The sequence below is a fragment of the Corythoichthys intestinalis genome, chromosome 19 (assembly GCF_030265065.1).
Source record: "Corythoichthys intestinalis isolate RoL2023-P3 chromosome 19, ASM3026506v1, whole genome shotgun sequence".
Lineage (NCBI taxonomy): Eukaryota > Metazoa > Chordata > Actinopteri > Syngnathiformes > Syngnathidae > Corythoichthys > Corythoichthys intestinalis.
Window position 1 is genome coordinate 17,114,165 of NC_080413.1, and position 12,880 is coordinate 17,127,044.

At 37.8% G+C, this 12,880-nt stretch overlaps 2 protein-coding genes across 6 annotated transcripts in view; one reads left to right on the top strand and one right to left on the bottom strand.

The window, feature by feature from the left end:
• Positions 1 to 12,880, top strand: part of slc25a47a (solute carrier family 25 member 47a) — a 560,121-nt gene that overhangs the window by 297,345 nt on the left and 249,896 nt on the right. The gene's annotated exons all lie outside the window — the stretch shown is intronic.
• syndig1l (synapse differentiation inducing 1-like) overlaps positions 1 to 12,880 on the bottom strand; it is an 82,370-nt gene that overhangs the window by 20,358 nt on the left and 49,132 nt on the right. The window lies entirely within an intron of this gene.

Below are 12,880 nucleotides of genomic sequence, written 5' to 3' on the forward strand. Positions count from 1 at the left end.
CAAGCTGGTTTTAAGTACGTAAAACATGTTCAAGTTTTTAATAAAGGGGCTGAGTATAAAACATCAAACGAATTTCACAGTAAATCAGACAAAATTCCTATTCGTTCAGTTAAAAAGTGCTGCTGATTGACATTGTTTTTTTGTGAGCAAAGTGCTGACATAAATTGTGTCAATGGCTCATTTATTTTATTTAAACTAAACGAAATCGAATGAGGAGGAGGCAGACTGTAATGAATCAGTTTTCTTTATCAAAGAGTTGTTGATTAATACAATTCAAATCAAATTTCAAAGAACACTCTCTCGTATGACAATTTACAGTTAGAATGAGATTTTGAGTTGAAAAGAGACTCGAAGCTGTTATATGAATGGGTTTATGTGTGTGGTTTCTTTATAAAAGAAATCAGACAACTTCACTATCCAACAATACCTCAAGTGCTAATATGCTTCTCCAAAACACAATATAAGGCTCCAGACTAACATTTTATAATAGGAGCCCAGATGCCCCTAACTTAAAATTTTAGGAGTGCAAGCAGAAGATTCAGAGGTGCACAATGTAAATCAGCATGCAAGTTGTCCTCTAATTTTCACTGTTTAACCGGTAAATACTTTCATAATAAATGCATAAAACTACAAACTTCTGAATCTATATTTTATTCTCTATCAATTTTGACATCAACCAGTATATATATGGCACTGATTACAATAATAGCTAACTAGCTAAGCACTCCATGCTTGGTAACATCTCATCAACAAAGAATACATAATACTGGATCTAACAACACAAGAGACAATCTAACTCTCGACACTTCGTAATACCGTATTGGCCCAAATATAGGACGGCCCTGATTATAAGACAAGCCCCTCTTTTTCAAGACTCAAGTTTGAAAAAAGACTTTTTTAACACCAAATTAATTTTTATACAGAAAATAATTACAGTACATCCGAAACAAATGATTATAACAATATATTTGAGAGAAAAAGCATGTTATTTTGCCTCATTCAAATCTTAATAACTGAACATTTAAATATGTGAACTAAAGTGCAATCACATTCGTAAATGAATGGCTTCTGGTTTTTGAAATCTAAATAAACCAATCTATTGTGATAAAACAACAAAATTGCAATAATTGCATTAACCATCAAAGTGAAGTCTAACTGTAACTGTCGTCCTGAAACAAATCTGAATAAGGAAAAACATTGCAATAAAAAGTTGCAAAATGGTTAAACTTGAGTGAAGCTGAAATCTGTCATGACAGAACATCGCTTCACTGATATCTGGCGGCTTCTAGCGTTGTGAATGGGGAGAGTTGCTGAGATCTGTCATGACAGAACATCGCTTCAATGATATCTGGCGCCATCTAGCGTCGTGAATGGGTATAATGTCTAGACCGCGAATATAGGATGACCCCCTTTTTTACACTCTTATTTCAATGCAAAAAACAGTCTTATATTCAGGCCAATACGGTACTATTTATTCAGCAGCCCAACCTGAATATAGCAGTGAACTCTCTCTCACTTGCTGTATTCACTGGTGCGTGAGAGCCTCACTTTACACACAAAATACGACCCAAACGTGACTGCTCATAGCTGCCAGCAAAAATCGATTATCAAATTCGTTGGCAACTAATTTATCAACCCTTAAAGGCCTGCAACATGGAATTGTCAGAGAATCCCAACATTTGAAAAATGAGGTCTTAAGGGAAACTTTTTTTTTTTTTTTTATTTGTAAAAAATAATAACAATGATAATAAATAAGTGCTGTAATATCTATAACCTTTGCAAAATCCTAATATTTCCTTTCTCATTAAACCTGCAGATGCATGTGTTGACTATCGTCCGTCAATTATTTTGCGGAAGAAATTTCAAAATCATGAAATTCTAAGCGTATCAAATGTGATACATGTGCCCACAAAGGGTTAATGGATTAGTTGTTGCAGCCTTGCATGTAACCAAGAAGGATTTGAAATCAACAAAACCCTATTGAGCTCTTTCTGTTGAAAACATATGGTTTTACTAGCTGTTTCAGTTGATTATCGTCTTGTACATCCTTGCTGGTACACTGCTACTTGGCTGTCAGCTGAATAAACACCAGCTCAATTCATTGTTCAAGCTTTTGTTACGGTTCCTTTGTGGCGGATTGGTAACAAATGTGATCATCAGCTCGCACACTTTATGAGGGTGTGATCACTGATGAGGCTTCTCATGCATTGAATCTTTGCCAGAATGGGAGCATGGCAACAAGAGACTCAAGTTGGAGTGGGAGTGGAAAGAATATGCATTCGAACAATGAGAAAGGCAGACTGATCTTTGCCTGCTTATTCGTAATCTGAAGGCTCGGTTTCATGGACTTTTTGTTCCGCCCCATTAGTTTCTCATTAGTTTTGAGAGAATGTGATGCCATGTTTTGTCAGCCAAATGACAAAATACGTCATGCTTGAACGTACAGTTTGAATGAACCACTCGGGGCAATGAGTTCACACTTGTATATTTTTTTACACACACATGAATACACGTTGGCACTAATAACAAAGCTAAGACATCTTGTGTAATGAAAAGGCATTAGAGATTAAGGCCACATCCTCCACACATCACTCCGTTTGTAGCATGATCAGCACTAGGGTGAAACATGAGAAATAAATGAAGAGGAGAAAAAAAGTCTAATTTAACGATGTGTTTTTATATCCAAAGAGAATTCTAAACCACAGTGGAGTGTGGCATCCTTAAGATTTCTTTCATTTCAGCAATATGAGGCAATGTAATCCCTTTATTACCTTAAATCCTGGCATATTTTTTGTGGTCTGTCTAACAACGTGAATATTTATTTCATGTCCTATCCTCACAGAGGGAATTCTCTTCAAGATAAAGAACCAACAAGTCAAATAAATGTAACACCAAAGCTCTAATTATTTTAAAGAGATAGATGGAATCCATTTCTGAATGTTTGGAACCGTCTGCTTGACCTAGCGTGGGGCTCAAATCCTCACATCTGAAGTCATAACGTTCTCCATTAGGTGGGAACCTTACGATACGATACGATTTGCGATTGAAGGCACACGATGAAGCTAATCTAATGATATGACAGTCCAACAATTATCGTTACATGGGTCAGGGAATCGTTCTACAATGAACAATACATTGATTTTTGGTCACTTCCTATTAATTTGGGAGCATTTTTGGATCGTTTCCTGTTGATTTGGTGTTACTGGACAGGAAGCGACCCGGAAATGTCCCCAAATGAATAGGAAGTGACTCAAAATCAACAGGACGTGACCTGTAAATGCTCTAAAATGAACATGAGTTGACCTACGTACAGTAAACCCCGAAAACCGGGAAGACTGCCTTTGAATGCTCTTTCAGTGCCATTGATGGCCAAAATGGATTGAATGTCTAGCGCCGTCCATGGCAGCCAATGAGCTAACACAGCCACTATTCTAGTGGAAGATTTTGGTAGCAACCTGTTGATTCCTTTTTTTTTTCTTCCAACAGTGACACCTTTTTAAAACGATATTTCGATTCTTCGCAGGAGCATGTCTGATTCTCATTGGGATATGGTTGTGAAAACCTGTAGACTAATACATTCTGTTCAAAGATGGTTACGTGGCCCAGTCAACAATTTGTTACCAAAATACAGTACTAGTATTTTGTGTAATATATTCATTTAAAACTGATTTTAGTCGTAAATCCATTACTGTAATGCGTCCATGAAAAAATTTGATGTTTTCACCACAATAAATCGTCACGGGAGACATTTGACGCGGTTTATCGGCACAACACCGGAAGTACTAAATTCAATGGACGACGATCTTGGCGAAAAGTATATCTGTCCTAAGCAGCCTGATTTAGAATTCCTCCCAAGAATGATGGGAAACAAAAAAACGCTATTTTCAACTTTTTATAAATATTCTGGTAAGCTAATTTTCTTGCTGACACTGCATTTCGGGGTCATCAACATGTTGTGCCCCCACTGCCCCAAAAGTCAAACTCCTCCTATGACGTGAAGGCATGCGTTACTACAATTTGGTTGAATGATGAGAGATGTCTGAAAGACACTTCCTAGCATTAGCATTTAGCATGGCGAGCGTCATCTTAAACGGTCTGGAAACTTTTTTTTTGAACATACAGTTGGTAGCGTTCAGTTGGGTACGATTAATTGAAAACAATGGACTGTTTTCCTCTTCAGTATGCATTATCATCACTAAGTAGGGGTTGTCCTTGTAGATGCTACAATATAATTATGTGTATGTGTGTGTATATATATATATATATATATGTAATTTTACCCAAAATAGTCACTTGCCCAAACTTTTCTTGGATGACGTATACATACAGTAAACCGTATGTGATTTTTTTTTTTTTAAATCAAAACAACTAGAGCAAAGATAGAATAGGGAAAAGATTCAGAGCCTCACCTGCATATTGAAAAAATATATATATTTACCTGCCTAAAACTTTTGCACAGTACTGTATATATATATAAAGTCTGTCTGTCTCTCTCTCTCTCTCTCTCTCTCTCTCTCTCTCTCTCTCTCTCTCTCTCTCTCTCTCTCTCTCTCTCTCTCTCTCTCTCTCTCTCTCTCTCTATCTATCTATCTATCTATCTATCTATCTATCTATCTATCTATCTATCTATCTATCTATCTATTAGGAATGTGACTGTACACACAAGTCACGTTTTAGGACAACAGGAAAAAAAGCTTTTTTTTTTTTTTTTATCACAGCATTTGAAAGTTAAAGTTTTTATACCATTACACTCTTATATAGGTGAAATATAAAAAAAGGAAAAAAGGGTGACCTGTGTTTTTTTGAGAAAAAAGAGTTCAATTCAATCAGTTAATATAAACATATTTGATGTAAAAGACGTTGTAGAATTGATCATGTAATAACGTGTAGAACATGAAAAGTAACACCAGTTACTTTGCCGAGTAACTAATTACTCAAATGTTGAGGTAACTGAGTTACTAATTCATTTACTTTTGGGAGAAATAATTACCGTATTTTTTGGACTATAAGTCGCACCTGAGTATAAATTGCACCAGCCATAAAATGCCCAACGAAGAGGAAAAAAACCATACATAAGTCGCACCGGACTATAAGTCACATTTTTTAGGTAACTTTACTTGATAAAATCCAACACACAGAACAGATATGTCATCTTGAAAGGCAATTTAAAATAAAAATACAATAGAGAACAACATACAACTATAGCATAAAGAACATGCTAACAAGTTTACCAAACCATCAGTGTCACTCCAAAACACCAAAATAACATGTGAAATGATATATTAATGTGTTAATAATTTCACACATAAGTCGCTCCAGAGTAAAAGTCGCACCCCCAGCCAAACTATGAAAAAAAAAAAACAGCGACTTGTAGTCTGAAAAATATGGTACCTCTTCTGCATCGGGCAGCAAACTAGTATATCAAATGCAAAATAGCTAATTCCATTTTTCCTCCATTCCTTCTTAGCTTTCCCATTCAACAGTTCACTCATGTCGTACAATGGCTGTCTATGCTTTATCACATCAAAACAGTTTTGTTGTGGTATACTCTCTCGATCGTAGTTTGCATTAAGAGAAATATTTATTGAAAATGCAGTCGTAAAAAACAAGGTTACAAAGGTGAACAACCGAGAGGAAAAAAGAGAGGAGGTAAAAAACAGTATATGAAAAGATAAATGCCATGATCGATTTTGTATGGGAGGGACTTGATGTGTAGAGAATAGGATGAGATGAAATAGGACAGGACAGTCACGGACAAATTAATTGCTAAAAGAGCAGCGCTCACTCTTTGGCCACGCTAGGGCGAAGCCCCTGTTCTCACACTGACTGTCACGTCAGACTTTAATTCAGAAATTGTGAAGAGGAAAAAAACATGATAGAAATATCAATGTCAACATGACAAAAGTAGTTCAAAAATGATTTACTGGTTGACCAAGATACAGTATTTCAAAGTCAACAAACGGTTTTCTTTTACGAGTAAAGACTACTTTCTCTCCAGTACTTTTTACTCAAATCAAACTAGTGAAGCCGTCCTGTCAAAGAAACTCATATCGCTGTGAGTCACTTGGTATTCATAGCTTATTGTCCTCAACTGTGAGACAGTCTCTGAGCAGCCGTCCATACGTGGTGGGAGTGAAACAATTTAATTGTAACAGCACGGCCCGCTTCCTTGATTGATGTCAAGATTAGCGAGTGGGCGGTCAAGATTTGCTCACCTGCCCCACTAATGGTTGCATGGATGTCGGATTAATGGACTCCCAAAATAGAGCCAAGGAGAAAATAACAAGTGTATTATTACTAAAAAGTGATTGCAGTGGGCAAAAAAAAAAGACTGTGAATGCAAATTGGAAATGCTGCTGAGGTAAAAGGTGTAAATAGACGTATACTGAAAAAGAAATAGCCACAATTCTAAAGTCCCTGACAAAAGTCTTGTCGCTTATCCGTTTTGTAGAAACAATTGCTAATAACCTGACTTTTAATCATTCAATTGATTTCTGAAATGGCTCATATGAAAGTTAAGACCCTCCCAAATGATGTTGAATGTACAAAAATACATATGTTTCCCTGAAAAAAGATTTGTCATTTGATGAAGACATCAAGGTCAAATTTTGGCAAGACAAAAGTTTTGTCGCCTACAGAAAGTGGTGTGAAAATTGAACAAAAAATGTACTTCAAATACAAAAATATGTTATATAACATAAGGGAATTAAGTAGTGGTGCTGTGAGATCCAAATTTAATATTTTTTATGACTTCCATGGGCTTGAAGGACTGCATCCATGCGGTTCGCCAAGGATTCATACAATTTTTTGATGAAGTCATCAGGAACATCAAAGAAAGCAGTCTTGCATGCCTCCCAGAGTTCATCAACATTCTTGGGTTTCGTCTTCCATGCTTCCTCTTTCATCCTACCCCAGACATGCTCAATGTTGTTCATGTCTGGTGACTGGGCTGGCCAGTCCTGGAGGCTCTTGATCTTCTTTGCCTTGAGGAACTTTGAGGTAGAGATTGAAGTATGCGATGGAGCACCATCCTGCTGCAGAATTTGTCCCTTTTTATGGTTAGGAATGGAAGAGGAAGCTAAGATTTGTTGATATTTCAGACTATTTATGTTGCATTCCTCCTCCCTGCAGATCTCTCACACACCCCCATACTGGATGTAACCCCAGACCATGATTTTGCCACCACTAAACTTCACTATTTTGTAGCAAAAGGTTCCATTAAATTACACCACAGTCGCCGCAAATATTGCAGGAGACCTACTGGAGCCCTCATAGATCCGAGATTCACTCAGAAAACAGTGAAGTTTGGTGGTGGCAAAATCTAACATCGGTCAGAAGCGGCGAGTACTCACTATTTTTGTTTTTATCTAGTTTTTTAGAACCTTTTCATTACCTCAAAAATACTTTTTGCATGTATTACCCTCTCACACTTTTAACCATTGTGGTATTTTGTGTTAGCTTTGAAGCAGTTGACCACATTAGTCACGTAGCGTATTTAAACCGTACTTATTTGGAATAACTGCATTTTTTCTTAAGGCATTTTTAGTACGTTCTGCCTGTATGCATTCAAACAAAACAAGTTTAGCGCGCACAGTAGTACTTTGGGTGTCAAATTCGACTAATGTAGGACGTTTCGCCGATGTAGCAGATTTTGGCAGTACACCATCTCTGAACAGATGAGGCTTAGCGGTCTTGTGCTGCCGCCAGGTAAAATGAACAAAAATGTGTGTCTACTCCTCCTTAAACACTCTGTTTTCTGCATCAATCTCACGTAGTTTTGAGCACGCCATTTGCCCTACCTTTTGGCCTCTTCCTCCAACTTCATTCGGTTCAGTTTTTGACTGTCACTCCGCGGAGTCTGGAAAGCGAGTGTGAGACATGCTGTTCTAAAAATAACTTTCAAATGCTTCACTCCCATTGGCTGGCTCACGCGTGTAACCGCTAAGGTTTTTGTTGCCCACCTCCGCTCTGCAAACCCGCAGAAAAAAAAAAAGATTTTTGTTGTTGTAACGTGTATTAGTCCGGACAGCTTGAGATCCGGTCCAGATGGCATGGGGGTCCGGAATCCGGACCGAGGTCCGCAGTTCCGTGACCTCTGCTCTAGACTGACTGACCAGAGTGGCCAGCTTTTTAAGAGGATACTCGCCACTATGAAGCTAAGGCTAACGTGAATGCTACGCAAATGTTAGGAATTACATTTAGTGTCTGATGATCATTCAGCACAGACCTCTAAAGGCGAAAGCAACATAATCTCTCTTGCCAAGATAAGAAAACTAATCTTTCCGTGTTTCCAAACAAGCAGGATTGAGCGCAAACTAGCTTGAGATACATCCTAAACTCCGGTGATGAGGGAGAAGCACAGCACATCTCACATGAGTGACACGACCCAAATACTGGTACGATATAAGCTGACGTACTTCACGTATAATATAAAAATGTCACGCATTGGGAACATATGACAGAAACGATGTCGCGTTTTCGTCTCGCTGTCGTCTCGTCAGACGAAAACAGGCATTCGTCTTGTCATTTTCTAGTTTCCTAAGCCACGTTTCTAGCTCGTAATCGTCACGTCATCTTTGTGAAAAAAATGTTTGTCAAAAAAAGATTTTCGTTATCATCACTGTTGACGAAAACAACACTGCTAAAGCATAGGCAGAGTTTGACTTTTGGAGCAGGTGGGGCACAACATGTTGATAACCCCGAAACGTAGTGTCAGCAATAAAATTAACTTACAAGAATATTTATAGTAATAAGTTGACAATGAGCGTTTTCTGTTACGCATCATTCTTGAGGGGAATTCTAAATCAGGCTGCTTAGGCAATACTTTTCGCCAAGATCGTCATCCATTGAATATGGTATGCCCGCCGATGTCGTGCCAATGTAGTTAACCCAGTCAAAAATTGTATCCCCTGGGCGGAGCCAAATGGAGGTATATTTGTGTCTTTATTATTCAATTAAAAAAAAAGTTGTTTCAATAAAAAAAAAAAAAGGTGTGTCGATCAAAATATTTTCAACCCCAAAAAAAAGTCGCTTCAATCCAGAAAAAAAAAAAAAAAGTGTTTGAATGCAAAAATACATTTGAAACTCCAAAAAATAATAATTATTATTTTTTTTTAATTAAAGCAACTTTTTTGATTGAATTAATGTTAATTTGTGTTTGGTTCACATTTTGGCTAGGATATTGTTGTCTTTATTATTCAATCCAAAAAAAAAAAGATCTTTAAAAATATATATATTTTCAAAAAGAACACTCACTTTGCAAGTTTTTCACATTTCACATTTCAATCATAGAAAAAGTTTTTGAATGCGTAACAATATTTGAGATTGAAAAATTTGGATTTGAACACCTAATTATTCATCGAAAAAATTTTCTTTGTTTGAAGCAATCCTTTTTGTGTTTGGGCCATATTATGGGTAGGACATCTGTGTCTAAACCATTTAATCCCTAAAAAAGTTTCTTCAATCGAAGGGGAAAAAAAAATCATTTGAAAATAAAATTGCCCTCCACAAATTTTTTATTTTTACTTTTGAAAATTATATGCAAAGCAAATGACTGTCTAAATTGCTACTCACTTGATCTGTTCGAAAAATAATTTTGACCCATTATAAAAATATTTTTTTCTGTTCATTTCATTCATTTTTGTTAGTTTTATTGCTTTACTACTTTTATATATATACTGTACATATAGGATAGTCAATTACATGCAATGCCCCCCCCTTAAAATCCGCTTTTGTGCTAAAGACAAATTGATGCATTTGCAGACAATGAGCAATCATCATGACATTCCAATCTTCTTTATATGACATATGAAAAGACTGATTTGCTTGATTCCAGGAAGTTTAAGCGCTCAAATTATGAGAAGCACAAATACAATATAATTACTTACTAACATTCTTCCTGCATCTTTTCCTGCTAACAATGACACACGGTCAAGCCATTTAACAACTCTTATCGAGCATGTGAGAAAACGAGGCAAGCTGGGATATTGGCTGTGTTATTTATTTTGGATTAACTGGCATGTACACTGGATGGTGGAGTTGTCCAGAAGCCACTCACTCACCGGGAACTACAGGAAGCGCATTATCTGAGTCATCTAGCGAATGTTTGCAGAGATTCGTTTGAACCCGCCACCGATCCAGCCGCCAATCCTTCCCGTGGTTCTATTACTAGCGCCCCAAAAAGAACAGCACCCCCATTAATTCGTGTCTAAGCCGAAATGCGTCAGCCAGATGTTTAACAATCGAGGGGCGTAATGGCTATATGCAGAGAGCTGAAGGCTGTGCTCGGATGAATCACTCAGGGCGTAAATCCTGTCAACATGAGGCAATAGCCTGACAGGTAACAAAGAGGTAATGGATGCTTTCACAATCCTCCTGAGAAATTTGTACAAAAAGGCTGGCATGTCGTTTTTTTCTCCTTTTTTTCACACAATGCTCTTTCATGTTTACATAACCGTGATATTTATCCATGCAGTTCATCAAGGTGGCCCTTGAACACGCAGCATTTCTGTAGTATGGGTCAATTTTGAGGCTTAATGCGGGAGACGAGATCTATAAAGTTTTACTATTTGGTATTGATGACGATTTAATGTGTTAAATGCATCTATTGAAAAAAAAAAAAATGAATACATTCCCGAACCTGCAAGTCAAGCGCCTGAAAATTATGTCTGCCGGCACATCAACACAAATGAAACGACACAGACAAAACTGGATGCAATTAAAATTTCACATAGAAACAAGCTCCTGCTTTTAAATTGTCTCATAACTCAAAAGTCGGTGTTAGAAATTACATAAATGAAGTGCTTTGCACGCGCAAGAGTATAACCCAAAGAAAGGAATGAGTTTGCCAACAGGAATTCAATTACATGGCTGAATTAAAGAGCAACCCTAATGCGAAATTGCCATACACGATGATTTAGCAATTGATTAAAAATGCAGGAGAGTCGCAATTTTAATGCAACCTGCCTGCGTTGCATTTCCACATGACAGCAGTCATATATTTTAACGGACACCTGAAAAATGATCAAAAAAGAGTAGGCTGTGAACATAAATGAGTTATTATGACTCTACAAATGGCGCAGCATGTTCTACGGACGCAGAGCACGAACCACCAGGTGGTTTACTCTTGCAACATCCATGCATGCCCTTCTGCGTTGTGCACCTGCTTCAGATTTTTAATTTATGCTTGGGCAGAAGCTCAAGGCCCCAGAGGTGAGCAGGGTGCTTGTCTTAAGATTTAATAATTCTAAGGTGCTATGACAGGCCACTTCCCAGAAGGGAGTGGCTTCACTGCGCTGCTAATATGAGTCCTTGAGTCTGGATGAAGAGCTTGGTCATGATGTACGAGGCATGCTCGCACATTCATTGCTACTTGCATTTGTATTTGAAAAATTCTCAAAGGTAAAGAGGAACTTGCAGTGGTATGAAAACGTATCTGAACCTTTTGGAATTTCTCACATTTCTGCTTAAAATCCCCATGAAATGTGATCTGAGTTTTGTCAAAATCACACAGATGAAAAAAACAGCGTCTGCTTTAACTAAAACCACCCAAACATTTATAGGTTTTCAAATTTTAATGATGATAGCATGCAAACAATGACAAAGGGGGAAAATAAGTAAGTGAACCTTTTGCCTAAAGAGACTTAAAGAGCAATTGAAACCATTTTTTAACCAAACAAGTTAAGTCAGGTGTGTGCCACAATTACTGATGAATGGTTTAAAGCTGCCCTGTCCACTATAAAACACACACCTGCTAAGAATTGTCTTGATGAGAAGCATTGTCTGATTTGTATCATGGCTCGGTCAAAAGAGCTGTCTGAAAACCTGCAATCAAGGATTGTTGATTTGTTTAAAGCTGGGAAAGGATACAAAACCATCTCTAAAAGTCTGGATGTTCATCAGTCGACAGTCAGAGAAGTTGTCTACAAATGGAGAGAGGTTGGCACTGTGGCGTCTCTCCCAAGGAGTGGCTGTCCACCAAAGATGACGCCAAGAATTCAGCGCATAATACTCTGAGAAGTAAAAAAGAACCTGAGCGTGTCTGCTAAAGACTTACAGAAATCACTGGCACAGTCCAATATCTCTGTTTACACATTAACTATACGTAAAACTATGGCCAAGAATGGTGTTCATAGGAGGACTCCACGGAGGAAGCCACTGCTGTCTAAAAAAACATTGCTGATCGTTTAATGTTTACAAAAAGCCACTTTGACACTCCACAGAAGTTTTGGCAAAAAAATTTTTTGGACTGATGAAACAAAAGTTGAATTGTTTGGGAGTAACACACAACATCATGTGTGGAAGAAAAATGAAACAGCTCACCAACATCAACACCTCATCCCCACCGTGAAGCATGGTGAAGGGAGCATCATGATTTGTGGCTGTATTGCTGCCTCAGAGCCCGGACAAAATGCAATCATTAATGGAAGAATGAATTCAAAAGTTCATCAGGATGTTTTGCAGGAAAACCTGAGGCCGTCTGTCAGACAGTTTAAGTTAAAAAGAGGATGGATGCTGCAACGAGACAATGATTCAAAACACAGAGGTAAATCAACTTCAGAATGGTTTCAGAAGAACAAAAGACACGTTCTGGAGGGACCAAGTCAAAGACCAGACTTGAACCCAATTGAGGTGCTGTGGTATGACCTAAAGACAGTGATTCATGCCAGACATCCCAGGAATCTGCCTGAACTACAGCAGTTTTGTGAGAAGAATGGGCCAAGATTAGTCCTGATCGATATGCCAGACTGATTTGCAACCACAGGAAGCGTCTGGTTGAAGTTATTGCTACCAAAGGGAAGGGGGTGGGGTGGGGTTTGATGGTTCACTTACTTATTTTCCCCCTTCTGTCATTGTTTGCATACTATCCTCATTAAAATAT